Here is an 18976-nt window from a genome sequence, read left to right on the forward strand (position 1 = left end):
AACACAATACTTATTAAAAAAAAAATCACCCACCAACATTTTTTGTCACGGAAATCTGAAATGAAACCTTTCAGTTACTAATTATTTTTTTATTAAATGAAATTTAAAGTCTTACTACAGAAAAAAAAATCACACTCTCACTAGCTATATAAATGCTGAGATTTTCTGTTGCTACAGAAACTACCACTTTTGTCCTGATTCATTGCTCTATAAAGTATAATGTGTTAGTTTAGAAAGTGTAGGGGCTGACTTAATTTCAAGCTTGAAATAACTAGAGATGATCAATGTTTTAGACAGACATGTAAACACTGACCATATCCTAAGGGATAATGCAAATTGTTTTGATATCATTGAAGATGGATGAGCTTCTTAAAAAATAAAATACAAAATTAGAACTTATCTGAACTTTTGCCAGCACACAAAGACAAGGTTAGAGAAATTTGGTTAACTTAAAATGTAACCTAAAATGAAAAAGTATTTTTCTCTCTACTCAAATATACTTCCTGGATTTGGCTGAAGCCAACAGCAGAAATGCCAAAATTGATTCTTAAGGGATTTTTCAGCATAGAACTACAAGGACTCTCCAGAGAAACTCATACTTTAAAAGTTTTTAAGGCTTATACAAGTAATCAGACCTTCTGCTGCTCATGTTTATGGAATTGTTGAATCTTGTGATGCTTGTATATCTTTATTTAAGGATCTGTTTTACAGACATTGAAGCTAGTGAAAAAGTTCAGTGAACATTGGTTGGAAATTTGATTTATCTTTAAATTGACTAATCTTCTTTGAAAATCCAGTAAAAGAGACCCACGCAACTCCAGTAAAATTTAACTTAATACCTCTTGAAAATATACGTGGAAGCTCCAAAAATCTCATAAAAATAGTTTGTTGAAATCCATGCAGATGTATTGTAATAGTGGATTTCATAAATCCATGCTTTAGTTGTACTGAGGATAATATTAATTACCCACTGTCATCCACATAACTTATAAATTATCCTAATTAACTGTTTTAGATAAAATGGAAATGGAAAACTTCATGTATCAGCATGCTGTTTGTGCTGACTTTTATCCTGATGGCTACTGTAGAGATACTGGATTCTTGTTACCATGCAGTGTCATTGAAAAATACCATTTACAAGCCCCAGTGAAATATTTATCACATGGTTTGCTTAATTTAAAGTAATTAATCATAAGTAAAAGTTACAGATATAATAGATAGACTTTAGTTAAAACTTTATATAAATCTTACTGATATAAGTTGGTATTTGGAAATTAATGTGTCTAAAGGGTATATAGTCAATGTGTTTTGTGGGGAGGAATGTCAGGGGTTTGATTTGGGTTTCTTATGCAGCGTTTGGTTGCTTTTTTATTTCTTTGTAAAGAGTGTGCTGGAATTATGACTGAAATTAGTTATAGTTGTGCTCTAAGAAGGTTAAGTATCATAAGTCTATATTTATTGTTGAATTACATTAATTAAAACTTCAATATGTTTCATGTTACTCTTTTCATTTAGAAGAATAAACCTGTGATGATATTTAAAGGTGTTATTTCTTTTCCATTTACAGAGATACAACAGAATATGCATATATGTATGTATCTAGTTCTTGAGTTTCCACTGGGTTTATGTTTATCTTATTTTATCACATTTTATTTTTTAAAGTAATAAACAATAGAAATAACTTTCAAAGTTGACATAGTTTTTAATTTCATCTGGATACTGGACCCTCACTGTTTTCTTAATTGTGGAGGTTCAGTCAAATGTTTATACAGTTCTGCAGAGAACTGAAGTCTACCTGAAACAAGTCACTATCCCAAGGACTCTTTCAGGGAAGAAATTGATGTGATAGTTTAATTGATATTGTCCTCTCCTTAATATTAGACTATTTCCCTGAAGTTCCATGGTCACGATAACCTCTCGGGTCACAGATCAGGCAGTGAGATAACTAAGCTTTAAGCACTCCTGCCTGGCAGGAGAAACAGATCAAGACTTGTATATGGTGACACAAAATATTTTCCATGAAAGCAAGTGGTAAGAATCAGGTAAGTGAGGAGCAGAAAAGTAAGAGCAAAACTAGGCACCAGCATTGAGATGCTGTCTTTAGATCTCAAAGATTTTGAGTAAACCAAAATGAGACAATGTCTTTGAAATAACCAAAATGTCACTGACATTGAATTATCTCCTATAAGGAGTCAGTTCTTGTGATTCACTTTATGGAAATACTTACACTTCTACACAGTGAAAGTAAGAAGCTGTCATTCTGTACAAGAATCATGACTGCTTCACACAGGCTTATATTGCTTGAAGTTGTGTGTAGAATCTAAGGTTGTTGTCTAAAACAGCAATGAGAGGCACACTACCTGAAAGAATCCCTGGCTTGAAATAGGAGCACTGAACTTTGTTTTTATCAAATTGAATGCTGAATGTGGTGTAACATGTAATCACCATTAAGGAATTATCTAAATACTAAATTGGTCAGAATATCTAGATTGAATAACATTTGTCCTCATGTTTCCACTAGCACAATAGTTAATTGAAACTGTGTAAGGTATCTTTCAAATATCATAGAATTATAGAAAAGTTTAGCTTTTAGCTTTTGAGACCATTGAGTTAAATAATTAACCCAGTATTGCCAGGTCTACCACTAAACCATGTTCCTAAGCACCACATCTACACATTTTTTAAATACCTGCAGGGATGATAACTCAACCAGTTCCCTGGGCAGCCAGTTCCAAGGCTTGACAACCCTTTCTGTGAAAAAATTATTCATAATATGCAATCTAAAACTTCCCCGGTGCAGCTTGTGGTCATTTCATCTTATCACTTGTTATCTGGGAGAAGAGACCAATCCCTACCTGGCTACATCCTCCTTTCAAGTAGTTGTAGAGAGTGACAAGGTCTCCCTTGAGCCTCCTTTTCTCCAGGCTAAACAACTTCAGCTGCCTCAGCCACTCCACATGAAACCTGTGCTCGAGACCCTTCAGCAGCTTCACTGCCATTCATTGGACATGCTGTAGCAATCTGTGGGGGTTTTGTTGGTTTGTTTGTTTTTTTTTTCTCCTTGTGAAGAGTTTGAATGTAAGGAAATGAATCATTATTGATAAAAGTGGAAATAGCCTGCAATTAATATTTCATCAATTTGACTTGATTATTTATACATTATTCCTTGCTAGCAGTGCAATCTTCTTTTACAATTGTACTCCTTTGGGCATTTGCAGATTCTGTTTTGTATTTTTCCAGTGTTAATGACATAATGACCCTATCAAATCATACTACAGCATTACTATAATGTGGATGGAACGGAATGAGTTTGCAGCTGCCAACAGACTACAATTTAAAGAAATAGCTTAATGAATAACACATTAAAATAAATATTTTGGGTTATGCATGAGATTTTCAAGATTTATGTTGTGATTCATGTCAAGAGATGTGTGCTTTCTGCTGCAAGACTCCCAGAGGAAAATACAGGGATGTTTGGGGGGATATTATTTTCAAAGCAACACATTAATCAGGATTTTCATTCACTTACCTATGTTGGAATCTACTCAATCCTGATGAGTAAGCCAATTCACATTATGAATTTCTACTAATTAGATTAAAGGGCTTTTTCTGGTGGCTGTGTACTCAGACTCATGACATCAGTAAACAGTAAGGGATCTTGATGAATCACTTTGTGGAGATGACAGCAAATGCAATAAATTCCAAATTAGAAACAGTATAAGGTAGTATTAATGACAATGTAATTGTTATGACCTCTTTCTGAACCTAATATTTTTAATTTGTTTTTACAGTTTGATGTCATCTTAGAGAGTGTGCAGTCATAATGAAACAAGAATGATTTGACCTTCGGTGAGAGCTCTGGTGGCCCTGCCTCAACAAAATACTTCTTATGTGCTTAAATTAAAAAAATTGCCTAAGTACATTGCTGAACCGGGGCCTAAGTATGTTTAAAAAAATTTAAAAAATAGAGGAGGGGAAAGAGAAGAAGAAATATGTGGGGAAGAGAAAACCAAGGCTTCTCTTATTCATATAGTATCATTTGCACCAGCAATATTAGTTTTTTTGATCAAAGGTTTATGATATTGAAAACAGGATGTAGAACAAAAGTGCTTATATATGCAAGCATGTCCCACCTTCAGTCCAAATAATATGCAACAGGTCTGGCTTTATCCCTTTAGTCATTAGTGGCTGTATTGTACAACATGCTACATTCATCCTCTGCCCTTTATCTCCATTATCACACAAAGGTTAAGCTTTCATTATAAGGGCAAGTATCCAGGAAAAGGTAACAAATTTTATAAGTGACTGATGCACAGAGAGTTTCTGTGAAATGTTTATAGCTATTTGAAAAATAAATATTGGCTTCAGTGTTTGCTTGGTTTTCTTAATGCAAAATTAAGTTTAAAAAATGCCAAAATGAGTTATGTGGCACTAAGACCTCGGTAGAAAAATATAAACAGACTGTTAAAACATATTTCAACTCCCTTGGCGTCATTTGTGGCCGATAAACAGTCATATATGAGTGAAAGGTTCACTGACTGTCACCCATTTATGATCCAAGTTCTTTGCTGGTGCCACACTGACCAGGCTAACAGGGATCAGCATGTTTTACATGCTTTTTTTCCCCCTAAGAACCCTGGTCATGACCTCACAAGACCTGTGATTCACAATAATCATTTCTTTGGTTCAAATGGCATTGAGATTGGTGCAAAGAGGTTTTACTTCAGTGCAACTGAATAATAATGCTGAATAAAAGGAAACAAAACACACATGCACTTAGGTCAAGTGTGGTGAGAAGGTCCAGCACTGATTTAAAATTGAAAACACTTCAACCTCTGAGATCTGATGGAACAGAAAACTAGAGACCAAACTCTTTATGGTACCAGGCACTTGTTTTTCTTTTTCTAATTAGGCTTCCATCATTTTTGAGAACCTCCTTCTTGCAGAACTTGCAGACCAACCAAACAATAAACGCTACACTGCAGCGGATATTGCAATAATTCTGTGCTCTCATGTTCAAAGTTGTTAAGTGTTTGTAGGTTTATGTAAATTAGTAGCTTCTTAGACATGGTGTATATTTCTGCTTTACGGTCTAACTCATCTACTGCGTTGCTGCTGTGAACCAAATAATGAATAATATCACTCTTCATTGACATTAAAGAGAGAGAGTGCAAAATCAAGTATGTTTCCATTTGATAGGGAAAAAAACAAATAAAAACAAAACACAAAACCAAAACAACAAGAAATTCTTAAAGATTGATGCAATGAATGACTATGGAAACATCTGGGATAATCCCTTTGCCAAATTCTCTACCCCACAGGTACACTTTACTTTTTGACTCATGAAAGAAGCAAACTTACAGAAAATACCACATCACTTTGCTGGTATTATCCTGAAAATATAGTGAATCAGTGTAAAAAGTGTTCTCAGGATCAGGCTCTAGAAACCTTGCCAAGAGAGCTGTTAATGATAAAAGGAGGTGAAAAAAGCCTTGGGGTTGGTTGTCTGGGATTTTGGTAACAGACTTCAGAGACTTTTAACCATGTACATACTAGATTAAATAAGGGTCACTCTAAGAATTTCTGCATGTGTTTTTCAGGCAGATGAAAGCTTGCTCTGTCAGTTCTCTGAGCAGACATGAGCTCATTCTGCCCACACTCCATCCTGGCTGGAAGCTGTACTGTCGCAATAAGCGTGACACTGAACCTACTCAAGGACAGGATGCTTGGGCTCGATGCCACATTGACGAGTCCACCCAGCTTCTGTTTAGCTCAGAGGGTGGGCAGAGAGTCAATAGCTAAAGGGGCACAGACAGCACACATCTCTGTGTTAGAAACTGTAAAGGGGCCCTACCAGTCCCACACTTCTGCATTGTGGAGTATTTTAAGTTTCGATTTTTGGCTAATGGTGAAAATTGTGGACATTTCTGGAAACTTTCCAACCAGCACTTTTTTATTATTATTATTTTTTAATTTTTTTTATTTATTCTGGAAATATTGTCACTAATGCTAAATAAATTCATCATAATCTTGTAAACACTTAGCGGTCAAGTTCACTCTGATGAAGATCTTGGTCATTCACAGGAATAATATAACTTTTCTGAGTGAAATCAGAGGCACATCTCATTCTTTGTATCCAAATTTCAACCTTTTCTGGACTGACATTTGAAGGTGTCAGTTTCTTCAGGTTTGATCAAGGTTATGACAAGAATAATGTCCAAGTGAAGTATTTTGAGCTGGACCTGAATTTGGATCCTGAAAGTGTACTCTGTTTTCCAAGTTTCACAGATAATAGCAAGGGGAACAGTGCAATCAGGGAATCTGCATCAAAGAAACTATTCCAATGCAGAAATATTTTGTAATCAAGAATTTTACTGAGAAATTTTTTATCTCGTTCTGCATTTTACTTTTGCCTTAACCTTTCAGTTTGCACCCTTAAACTTATGGATGCATTATACTGCAATCCTAAATTGTAAGCATATCATTGATTAGCAAAAATTAATGAAACTCTAATTGTTCACACTGTGATGCTGTATCTGATATCCTTACACATATCCCTTACACTTTGTACACAAACTTTCACTATGCTAACCTACATTCTGATAATTATTACAAGTTTCAGAGAGTTTTAACACTTATGTTATACAAGAATTAAGTGAATTTAAAGAGTGAAAAAGTTATAAGAAAATTATTGTAACATTAAGCATTAAAACTTAGTTATTATTTTTTTTTTATATAGAAGTTGAGGCAAATATCACATCACTTATGTCCCTGTGATAAATAGTCTGAATTTAATGCCATAAGTTCTTGGATATGTCTGAATATTCTACACATAATAGTTTTGACAAAAAAAAAAATTCCTTGTGCATGGAAAATATCCAGAAGTGTCTTAGCTTCACAAGGTCTTTTTTTCAGGAACTCTTTCATATCAAAGCCCAGTGGAGAGGAAGAAACAATATTACTGGATTCTATGCTAAATTCTATGCTAATACAAACATCAATAGGTTTAAGCTCTTTGTAAATGCTTTGACAGAATTTAAAGAAACATAGCTCTTCTTGGTGAGGAGAGCTGGTAAAAGTGGGAGCTCTTACCTTGGGACAGTGAAGTCCCCTCACAACAGGATCATATAAATTTCTTAAAAATACTTCTTTGGCATTCTTAATGAAAATATAGAGCTAACATAAAGCAACAGAGGCTTAAAAGAGAGCAACACTGTGCAGGAAGACCAATAATATAGATTAAATATAATAAAAACAAGATGAGAGTAGTCATTTTAAATTGGAGAATGCAAAATCGGCCAACACCTTATTAAAGTCTGTGCAGCTTTCTCTTAGGTGCCACATCAAGCTCTGTCTCCCCCTGTTATCTGGGGCACAGCTGGTGAAATTTCCACTGAGCTATAATATGTAACAAGTAAGATCACTACCACGTTTCTATTGACAATTTTTCTGCCAATGCTTACATACATTAAAGAGTTCTCTCAGACTTATGTGCCTGTGCAGTAGCCCTCAGCAAGGATTTCACTACCTTGTTCTTGTTTGCAATTATATTATTCCCACATAAATCTACTAATTTTTTTTTCTGTAGAAATCTTCACTAGGTAGTAAGTGGGTGAGCTACTAGCAGCTGATACTCTTCACTTTTTATGTAACAATTTATCAATGAGTGACTACCTACCACGCAGGATTTGTGGGTTTTACTGACTCAGCAACAGAAAGGTTTAAAACCACAAAACTTCCTTCACAACAATGCCATAACCAGCAACATGTGTCCTGCTGCAATGAAATTGTTCAGGATTCACTGATCCTCAAAGGGAGTACAAACATAAGCCTGTAGCAGAAAAGAACTCAAGGCTTCATAACATATCATTTAATAAAAACCTATTTAATTCAAAATAAGACATGGAGAAATCCCTCTACCACCTTATTTGCAAGTGACCTGGTACCTACTCATTCACTGAACAGTGAATTCTTCCTGTCTCAGTAACAGTGTCAGAGCTTCATGACCAGCCTGTTTCTCTGCAGCATGGATTGCTGCTTTCTCCTGGGAAGCAACAACTGTTGTCTGGATAACCTCTGGCAAATGAATACCTTAACCCAGGGTCTTTCATTTCTTTTCCAAGACAAGACATTGTCTCCTACCTTCAGGCTGTGAGCTGTGAATTGTCAGTGGATATAAATGGATGCCTTGCTATTTTCAGAATTTCCTAATGGTTAACTCTGGGCAGCTCTCTGTTTTGCATGTTGCCTGATTTGGCTTCTGTCTAAGGCGCTTATCTCTCTCCAGGCATGCACAGAGAATCGAGTGTCTCAGATAGGGTCCTGCAGTCTGTTCCTAGGGTTCAACAGCTTTAATGTTAGCAGTGAAAATCTTTATCTTACCTACCTGTAGGAAAACAAGTCTGCCTTGTGATTAATCACTTCAATTCATTAAATCCAGGTTGATGCTTAAGACTAGAAAATTGTTACAAAATATCTTTTTCGTTGCCTCAAGTAATCAGTAGTTTGAATTGATGTTTATTTTATTGTAGATAAGTTTTATGGGAAATTAAGATACTTTTGTTCTTGCTCATATATTTTGCTTTTCTTAAAAAATGAATCTAGGAGTCTGGAGGAGGAGATAATGACATGCCCACTATGTTCCGTAGTGATAACTGTATTGGAACACATTGGAAAACAAGCTTCTCTCCAGATATGTGGTTGAAAAGCCCTAAAATGCCAAAGGAAAGAAAATTTTCTAGAAACATAAAAACACAATCAAATTTAACTATTGAAAGTTTATTAGCAATAACCTAAAAAAAACTACTGGAGGGTGGTTTTTGCCAGCACATGAAACTGAATACATGGAGAAGAATTATCCAGTTTTGATGAAGGAAATATATCAATTTGGAGAAGATAATTGAAAATTAACCAGTTGAGGGAAAAGGATAGAGAAAACAAAGGCTGAAGACATCACCAATCTGGAGATAGCTTGAAAGATCTGATAATGAAAATAGATAACAGATATCTACCTCTTATGGATGAATAAGTAGATACACAAAAATGGTTAGACCATTGTTACATCAGATAAATCCTGAGTGTGACCTACACTAGAGGCTTTGCTTTCCTCCTTGAAAACAAGGTTGCTGTACAAACAACAGTAAACATCTTGTAAAGCTTGTATATGAGTACTTTCCTGAAATCTGAAATAAAGAATTTCCCAGTGTTTATGGAATGCCTCTGTTGATTTCCCTCCATATCTTAGATACTGATAAGTTAAGGAGTTAAGCATTATTTGTGACTAAAATAAAACATTTTTAAACAGATATTTTCTGATAAATTGCATTTTTTTCTGGTCTGACCTTGTATATATGAATCCTTTACAATATTCAGTATCATAATATAATAAAATCGTAGAATCATAGCACCACAGAAGTTTGTGTTAGAAGGGATCTTTAAAGGTCATCTAGTCCAAGCCCCTCATAGTGAATAGGGACATCTTCAACTAGATAGGGTTGCTCAGAGCCCTGTTCCACCTGACCCTCAATGTTTCCAGGGATGTGGCATCTACCACCATTTTCCTCTGGTATTCCACCACCCTCATTGTAAAAAAATTTGTCCTTATATCTAGCCTAAATCTACTCTCTTTTAGTTTAAAACCAAGGTCTCTTGTCCTATGACAACACACCCTACTAAAAACTCTGTCCCTGTTTTTCTTAAGTACTGAAAAGCTTTTCTAAGGTCTCCCTGAAGCCTTCTCTTCTCCAGGCTGAACAATCCCAACTCCTTCAGTCTGCCTTCATAGGAGAGGGGTTTCAGCTCTGTGATCTTCTTCATGGCCTTCTTCTGGACTTACTCCAACAGGTCTATGTCTTTCCTGTGCTGAGGATCCTCTAGCTGGATGCAGTACTGTAGGTAAGGTCTCACAAAAACAGAGTAGAGGGGCAGAATAAACTTCCTCAATTGGCTGCCCACACTGCTTTTGATGCAGTCTAGAACACAGTTGACTTTCTGGGCTGCAAGCTCACATTGCCATGTCCAGCCACTCATCCACCAAAACCCCCAAGTCCTTCTCACCAGGGCTCCTCTTGACCTGTTCATCCCCCAGCCTGTGTAGGTACCAGGGGTTGCCCCAGCCCAGGTGCAGCACCTTTCACTTGGTCATATTGAACCTCATGCGATTCCCATGGGCTCACTCCTCGACCTTGTTCAGGTCCCTCCGGATGGTATTCCATCCTTCAGGTGTGTCATTTTCACCACTCAGCTTGTTGTTGTCTGCAAACTTGCTAAGGGTGCACTTTATCCCACTGTGCATGTAATTAGTCAAGATGTTAAACAGTTCTGGTCCATTATGTACCCTTGAGGGACTGTTTCCTATTGGATGTAACAATCCAACCAGTTCCTCATCCACGGAACAGTCTACCCATCAAATACATCTCTCTCAAATTTCGACAGAATGGTGTTGGGGGGCCCATGTCAAAGACCTTACAGAAATCTAAATGGGACATCTGTAGCCCTTCCCTTGTCCACTGATGGAGTCACTCCATCATAGAGGGCCACTGGGTTGGTCAGGCAAGATTTGCCTTTGGTGCTGTGCTGGCTGTCTTGATTCAACTCCTTGTTTTCCATGTTCCTTAGCATAGCTTCTGCAAGGATCTGTTCCATGATCTTCCCAGGAACAGAAGTGAGGCTGGCAGGCCAGTAGTTCCCAGGGTTCTTCTTTCTACCCTTTTTAAAAATGGATAAAATATTTCCCTTTGTTCAAGGGAAAGTTCTTTGACCAAGAACTTCACCTGACTGCCATGACTTTTCAATATCACAGAGTGGCTTGGCAACTGCTTCAGCCAATGCCCTCACGACTCTGAGATACATCTCATCAGATCTCATAGACTTATGTATGTTCAGGCTCTTCAGATGGTCACAAACCTGATCTTCTCTTACAGTGTGAAGGACTTTACTTCTCAAGTACCCATCTTGTGGGCCATTCACTGGAAAGTTGTGGGAACAGACATTGTCAGTGAAGACTGAGGAAAAAAAATTTGCTGAGTATCTCAGTACTCTTCTTGTCTGCTGTTAGCACTTTGTCAGTCTTGCTCATCAAGGAGGGTACATTTTCTTTGACCTTCTCTTTCTGGCTGACATATCTTTAGAAGTCCTTATCATTATTTGCATTTGCCAAGTTCAGCTCCAGCTGCACCTTGGCCTTCCTAAATTCATCCCTGCATAACCAGGCAGTGTCCCTACACTTTTTCCAGGATACCTGGCCCTGCTTCCTCTGTCTGTGTGTTTTGTTCTCGGCCTTTAATTTGATCAACAGGTTTGACTCAGCTATGATGCTCTCTAGCCTTCCTTTCATGATTTCTTGCACGTGGGGATTGCTAGCTCTTGACCTCTATGGAAAGTGGCCTTAAAGATATACAAATTCTGTTCTGCTCCCTTGTCCCTAAGGACAGTTTCCAGGGAGATCCTACTGGCTAATTTGTTGACTATCTGGAATTTTGCTTTCCTAAAATTCAGGGTTCCAACGTTACTCTTTGCCTGATCCACATCCCTCAGGACTGTGAACTCCACCAGTGCACGAGCAACCTTGTCTAGTGGCAGGTGTCTCTGCCCATGGTAGGAGAGTTAGAACTAGATGATCTTTAAGGTCCCTTTCAACTGAAACCATTCTAACCATTCTATGACCACTGTAGTGCAGGTTGGTTCCAATCTTGATGTCACTGATCAGCTCACTTAGGTTGGTGTCCATCAGATCCAGTATTGCATCCACTCTGGTAAGGCTGTCTATTATCTGGTTTAAGAAGTTATCCTCAGTGCACTCCAGGAGTCTCCTGAATTGTCTACAGCTTGCTGTGATAATTTTTCAGCAGATATTGTGCTGACAGAAGTTCCCCAGTAAGCCAGGATCCTGCAAGTGTGTGGCCTCCCATAGCTGGAACAAAAAGGCTTCATCATTAGGCTCCTGCAGTGGCCCGTAGTAGACACCAACCCTAATGTTCCCTTTGTTGCCTTATTCTCTGATTCTTACCCATATGCTTTCAACCTGCTTGTGGCTGTTCTTCAGAAACAACTCTTCACAGTCTATCAATTTACTGATGTAGAGGGCAATGCCTCCACCTCTCCTTCCTTGCCAGTCCCTTCTGGAGAACCTGTAGTCACTGATAGCCACACTCTAGTCAGGGCATTCATCCCAACCAGTTTCAGTAACGGCAACTAGTTCTTAGCTTTCTAGCAGCAAGGTGGCTTCCAACTCCTCCTGTGTGTTGGCCATTCCGTGGGCATTGGTGTAAAGGCACTTCAGCTGGGCTGTCAGCTGTGTTACCTTCTTAGAGGAATAATCCTTAATTCTTCTGAGGTATTTCACTGGTGTTTCTTGGTTCCTATTATCTCAGGAGCCCCTGGATCCTCTTCTTAAGACTTCAGCTCTACTACAGTGTAGCCAGCATGTCTTACTGCATTCTCATTATATCCCATAACAAAGAAGAAGAAAACTTCCTGCTTCAGCATAGTCACAACTATTGTATATTGAACCATAAATGAAATTTATGTAGTTAGAGGTGGGAAATGATTAGCTGCGAAGGGATAGTATATATATGGATTTATGTGGATTAAGAGAATTTTTTTTTATTCATAGATTCTATAAGTACATTTACATCAACTTTCAGTCAGAGGAATCATTATATTTCATTTCTGCTTACATTTGGAGATAGTGAGTTTTAGTCACTAATATAGCAACACTGGCCTCATTCCAGAAAGACCACTGGTTAACAGGCATTGAATTGAATCCCTGCACTTCTAATAGTTAGACTTCATGGAATATTACTGGGCTGACAATGTTGTTAAATAAAATAAAATTGTTTCAGCCAGGTACTTATATATACATAGAGACATTTTATACCATTGGTATAAAATGTATGAAATATATTTTCAAATCATAGAAAGTATGCATACCGCAGATATCATTCTGTCTGTGAATAGGATTTTGCATAGATATTTCCTCTGAAATAGACTTCCAAATTGAATTTCTAGCTTCCAAAGAAAAGTGAATTACTATGGGCTTAAATTTTTGCACCATGTCTATCTTTTTAATTATTCTGTAATTTTCATATTTGGCAGGAAAAATACTGGAGTCTGGGCACAGGACTGGGTCTCAAGAGGATCTGTGTTATTTTTCCTTTGCTACATATTTTCTGTGTGTTCCCCAGCTTACTTTTTCTTCCCCATTTGAGAGCAGACCCTTTGAAGGTTTACTGTGCTAGAAACAACACAGAAGAAGCAAAGTAGATGGCTCAAAAAACAAGTCAAGATGATTCCCTGTTTTACCTAAAAAACTTAAGTGACACAAGAAGAAAATGTTATTTGCAGCAAATACATCACTAAAAAGCCTGGTTAATAAAGAACCACACCAATATGTAAAAATGAGATTTTTGTATGCTAAGGAAGTGACAATGGCCTGTTTATGTCCTGCTTCTGAAATAGTAATACCATGTGGAATATGTTTTTTTAATTAAAGATACATAAAACCAGCTGTCCCCATAAAAGTTGTACTCACAAATAATACTATTACTTAGCATTTTCATTAGTACAGTTTAAAAGACAGAACAAACAAATATATTTTTTTCTACCTTACAGAAATATTTGAGAATTTTTTGCGATAAATTCCATCATTGCTTCACCTAATGATGATCAAATAACTCAATAGCCTCTACCTTAAAAAAAAAATCAAAGATTAACATTACATCAAGGCTTCTGATACCAGACTACCTATCTAATTTGCCTAAGAAAAAACAGAGAAATATTACTATTACTGAAATTAAATATACAAACTTTAATCAAACAAGAGCTTTAAGTCCAACACTATACTCAGCGAACTGAACACTCTCTGCTACCAGATCCCATAAAATTTATCAACCGCTAGCTTACATTGAACAACTGATTTGGTTTTCCAAAGCAAAGCCTGAAGAGCCACAGCATTTGGGAGAGCTTGGAAACTGTGCTACATAGATTTGTAGAAACCATAAGATCATGACAGTAGCTTGATATGATTTGAATAATTTCAATTACTATCTCCCCTGTTTGCAACAAATTTCATTAACTTCTTGCCTCTGAGGACCCATACGCCTGATTCTTCTCTACATGACTATTTTTCTCCTGTCAACTTGTCTCTTGAGTGTTCTGCTAATAATGTATCTATGCTCTCTTTCACTTTCTCATTAAATTTTTAATCACTTTCTCATGCTTGTTCCAATACAAAGTCTGTTCTCTTTAATTTGAACTACCAAAGCTCAACCACCACCTTAAGTCCATGATTCACTCACAGATGATATTCGAGTTAGGATGTTCTCTGTCCATCATCAGATTTCACCTATATCTGCAGCAGTCACAAAGTCTTGCTCAGCTGAGCAGCACAGTCTCATAATTTAATTATATTTCTCTATGGATAGGACCAAAGTTAGTGAGTCATTGCAGCAATAGAAAGCTTTTCTAAATAAAAGAATTACTAAATACCAGAATATTTTGTTATAAGGAGTTATCTATTAAACCTCCCTAAGGGTTCTGAGATACAAAAAGCTCAGCCAATTAAAAATTGTAATTCCACCATTCTCCATCCAATTCTTTGTTTGGAAATGTTTCTCTTGTATCATGAGTAGCAAAACCAGATGTATATGCAAGCTGAAATTACTTATGTTGAAAATTCAACATCAGTGTATCTGTTTTCATTAACTAATATGTAGGATTATGAACTGTGGTGCCTGAAAACCCAACACACAGTTACTCTTCCTTTCTAATTCTGGAGGATCTGAGGACACAGGTCAGAGCATCAGTGTGTCATAGCTGTATAGCTCCTGAAAACATCAAACAATGTCAACAGACTATCAAGAGTGGGCTAGGCAGAGTCTACACAGGAAAAGAGGACAGATTGTGTGTCTTCTAGGATTCTCTTTCAACTCACATTTTTATAGTTGCATGAATAATTCCTAATTAAATTAAGAAACACTTCACTAAATGGGAGATCTGCAAGATCTGGCTCTTCTTACTCTATGTAGATTTTACCTGTCACAGTGTAAGATTGCAAAGAAACTGACAGAGATATTTTCATCATATTTACAGACAGCCTCTGTGTAATCATCCTGTGAAGATAGGAAAAATAAGGATGTTCTAAAAGAAATAAATAATTTAGATACTGTTATTGAAGCTTTCACATGTGGTGCAACACTGATTTTCCTGTTCGATTGCCATTTATCTTTATGCATTTACTGCTTCAGTGATTCTATGAGACCCTGAAAACAGCATACAGGCCTACATACCAGGTCCAAAGCCCTACTCAGCGCTGATGGTCAAACGCTTCTGACAGATTAAACCTCCACTTTGAATCCATGGTCTGGACACTTTCAGACCCTTTTCAGTATCAACCGTGTAGTTCAAGACTCAGCAATTCAGTCCATCACACAACAATCGTGAAGAACGAATTGGATATTGTCCCTACTATGGGAGAAAATCTTAAGACCATACAGCAAGTGAAAATTGTCAAGGCAGCTGGGGTTGATGGAATTCCACCCGAAGTCTGGAAGCATAGGGGCCAAGCACTCCATGCTAAATTTCACAAATTTGTGGTATGGTTTGTAGTTGGGAACTAGGTGAACTACCATCAGACCTTCGTGATGCAGTCATCATCACCTTTTATAAGAAGAAAGGAGATAAATCAGACTGCTCAAATTACCGTGGTATTACTCTGTTCTCCATTGCTGGCAAAATCCTGGAAAGAATACTTTTGAACAGACTAATACCCACCATAGCAGAAGGAATTCTACCTGAAAGTCAATGTGGTTTCAGAGCCAACAGAAGTACCACAGACATGGTATTTGTTCTCAGACAACTGCAAGAGAAGTGTAGGGAACAGAATAAAGGTCTCTATGTAACCTTTGTCAACCTCACCAAGGCTTTCGATACTGTGAGCAGAAAAGGTCTATGGCAGATTTTGGAACATTTAGGATGTCCCCTGAAGTTCCTTAAAATGATCATCTCACTTCATGAGGATCAGCACGGACAAGTCAGATATGGTGATGCACTTTCTGAGCCCTTTCTAATAACTCATGGTGTGAAACACGGCTGCGTTCTCGCACCAACCCTATTCACAATCTTTTTCAGCATGATGCTCCAAAGAGCCATGGCAGACCTCAATGACGAAGATGGTATCTATATTCGATACCTTACTGATGGAAGCCTATTCAACCTAAGGTGACTGAAGGCCCACACTAAGACCTTAAATCATCTTGTCCAGGAGCTGCTTTATGCTGATGACACCTCTCTCGTCACCCACACGGAAGCAGCTCTGCAGCGTTTAACATCCTGCTTTGCAGAGTCTGCTGATCTTTTGGGGTTGGAAGTCAGCTTAAAGAAGACAGAGGTCTTCTATCAACCTGCACCTCAGGAAGTCTTCCATCATCCCCATATCACCATTGGCCAATCAGAGCTCAAATCAGTCCAGCAGTTTAATTACCTAGGCAGCCTCACCTCCTCAGACAGTAAGATTGACGGAGAGATAGACAACAAGTTAGCAAAGGCATATAGAGCTTTCGGAAAACTCCATAAAAGAGTTTGGCAAAATAAACACCTGAAGAAAAGTACAAAGATCAGTGTTTACAGAGCCATAGTGCTGTCTACTCTTTTATATGGTTCTGAATCATGGGTCATCTACCACCACCACCTGCGTCTCCCAGAACACTTCCATCAATGCTGTCTCCATACAATCCTAAACATCTAATGGTCAGATTATGTCTGTTCTAGAACAGGCAGCAGCTACGAGCATTGAGGCCATGTTGCTGAGAACACAGTAGCGTTGGGCAGGACATGTCTCCAGGATGAAGGACCACCACCTCCCTAAGATCTTGCTTTATGGTGAACTTGCCACTGGCTGCCGCAAGAGAGGAGCCCTGAAGAGAAGACACAAGGACTCCCTGAAACAACATCTCAGCCTTGGCCATATTGATCAACATGACTGGTCTACTCTGGCCTTAAATCGGAAGGTCTGGAGACACATCATCTATAACACTGCAGATGCTTCCTTTGAGAACACACACAGGATCACTCTCGAGGAGAAAAGACAACGCAGAAAGAATCATGTCTTGCCGATATCACCTAAGGAGTCCTGCTGTGCCTTTCGCAAACAGACTTGTCTATCTCATATTGACCTTTTTAACCACCAGTGCGCTTATACCAAATTTGGGTAAAGCCCTTCCCAAACCTTCGTTCACGAAGCCTAGCCATGATGATCCACCTTCTCATCTGAACCTTCTCCCCAGTCATCATCTGGGATAAATAGATTTTATTTTGTATTCCCAGCAAACCTTTTGGAGCTGTCTCATTTAGAAAGAAACCCGAGTAAATTTGAACTTACATATGTTCAGCATTACTCTTTTTAATCATAGATTCTGTAGGCTAATAAAAAGCAGTAAAGAGAATACAAACAGTTCAGAGAAAAAACAGAACCCTTCTGAAATCACCAACTGGGAGTTATCCAGACTGAATCTAACTTTGTGTAAGGTTGGGGCTGGATTTTGGAAAAACAGTATGAAAATGATTTTCCCTATTTTCTCAAGCAAATTTTATCACTTTGTGGTATTTTTTTTTAAAATGCACTGTATTCAAATATGAGACCTGGAATCTTATATTTTTTCATGTCTTCTAAATGTACACTTCTTGAGCTTTTCCTTTTATTTCAATGCCCTTTCTCCATTTCAGATCTCCTTAATCCCCTGTCCAGACCAGCTTAGAAACTTGTCTCTTTACTGGTTATTATTGGTGAGCTTACATTATTTGAAACTAATGTGAGTTTAGCCAGCCTACAATTACTTATTTTTACTGACAGAAACAACATTTAATGTGATTCATTATAAGAAAATCCTAAGAGCTTCCAAAATAGGAAAGCACCTAGTTTGTTTGGCAAAATTATTTTAAATAACAGCAACTCAAGTTTTGAAAAGGTATGTAGTTCTGTGTTTGAGGCACTGAAAGCAAACATGGCAAACACCCGACAACTGTGAAGGAAAGGTACTGAGAGCAGGAGTTTGGGAACTGTGGTTTTCAACTTCAGAGGAATCATTTAAATCCTTCATGGCAGCTCCTCAGATAAAGGGAAAACAGCATTCTCTGAAGGGTGGCCAGCTGTTTAGGACTCAATAATCAGGTTTTTATTCAGCCAGCCTTCTGGAGTTGCTTCTATCACAGATAGTGATGCTGGCAAGCAAAATAAAGAGCTTTTATGTCATAGGATGCATTCTTGTAATAATGGATACTCCTTTCTTTATGTAGGAGCTAAACTCTTACTGACTGCTTCTAAATGTAGCTTTTGCACTTCTACAGCATGCAGTACTGCACCGTGAGAAACCCCAGAGGGGCACTGCTTTGTGTCCCACCTGGGCAGAGCCCTGTCAGCAGAAAGAGCAAATTGCTCTCAATTCCAGTTCTCTGGGGCCTTGGGGGAAGGGAGGCAATCAGCATTTCTGAGAATCATGTTACTTGAATTTAAAGATCTGAATACCAACCTAGTTCCACATGCTATGACTTGAATGTTTGTGTTTACAATATATTTGTTTCTCTCCTAAATCTTATGCTAACTAGATGTGCAGTAATAAATAATTTGGGATATATTTATGGGTTTCATTCTCTTTTTCCAGCTTTGTACTCTCTGTTCAGATGAAAAAATGATTAAAAAAAAAATTAAATCAGTTACTTAGATCGTCCACACTTCTTGTATCTTCACATTTCTTCTTTTTTTTTTTTTTTTTAAATAAGCTGATTTAAGTTTTCTACATTTTTATCTTTAAAAAAAATAGAGGAGAAAATATTACTGAAAAAAGTTTTATATATTATTCCCTCATGATAAGATCCAGTATTCTGGTTTTCCTCTTTATTTACACTGAATTTTTAGTCTACAAATATCAGATGGTTTAACAGCATTTTTGGTCTTTTATTCCTATATCCATTGTTTCAGTTT

General features: G+C 37.5%; 1 protein-coding gene across 3 annotated transcripts in view; it reads right to left on the minus strand.

Moving 5' to 3' along the window:
* The window catches only part of ANGPT1 (angiopoietin 1), a 156865-nt gene that overhangs the window by 19877 nt on the left and 118012 nt on the right, over nucleotides 1–18976 (minus strand). The window lies entirely within an intron of this gene.

The sequence above is a fragment of the Corapipo altera genome, unplaced genomic scaffold (genome assembly GCF_003945725.1).
Source record: "Corapipo altera isolate COAL_440 unplaced genomic scaffold, ASM394572v1 52b, whole genome shotgun sequence".
NCBI classification, from domain to species: domain Eukaryota; kingdom Metazoa; phylum Chordata; class Aves; order Passeriformes; family Pipridae; genus Corapipo; species Corapipo altera.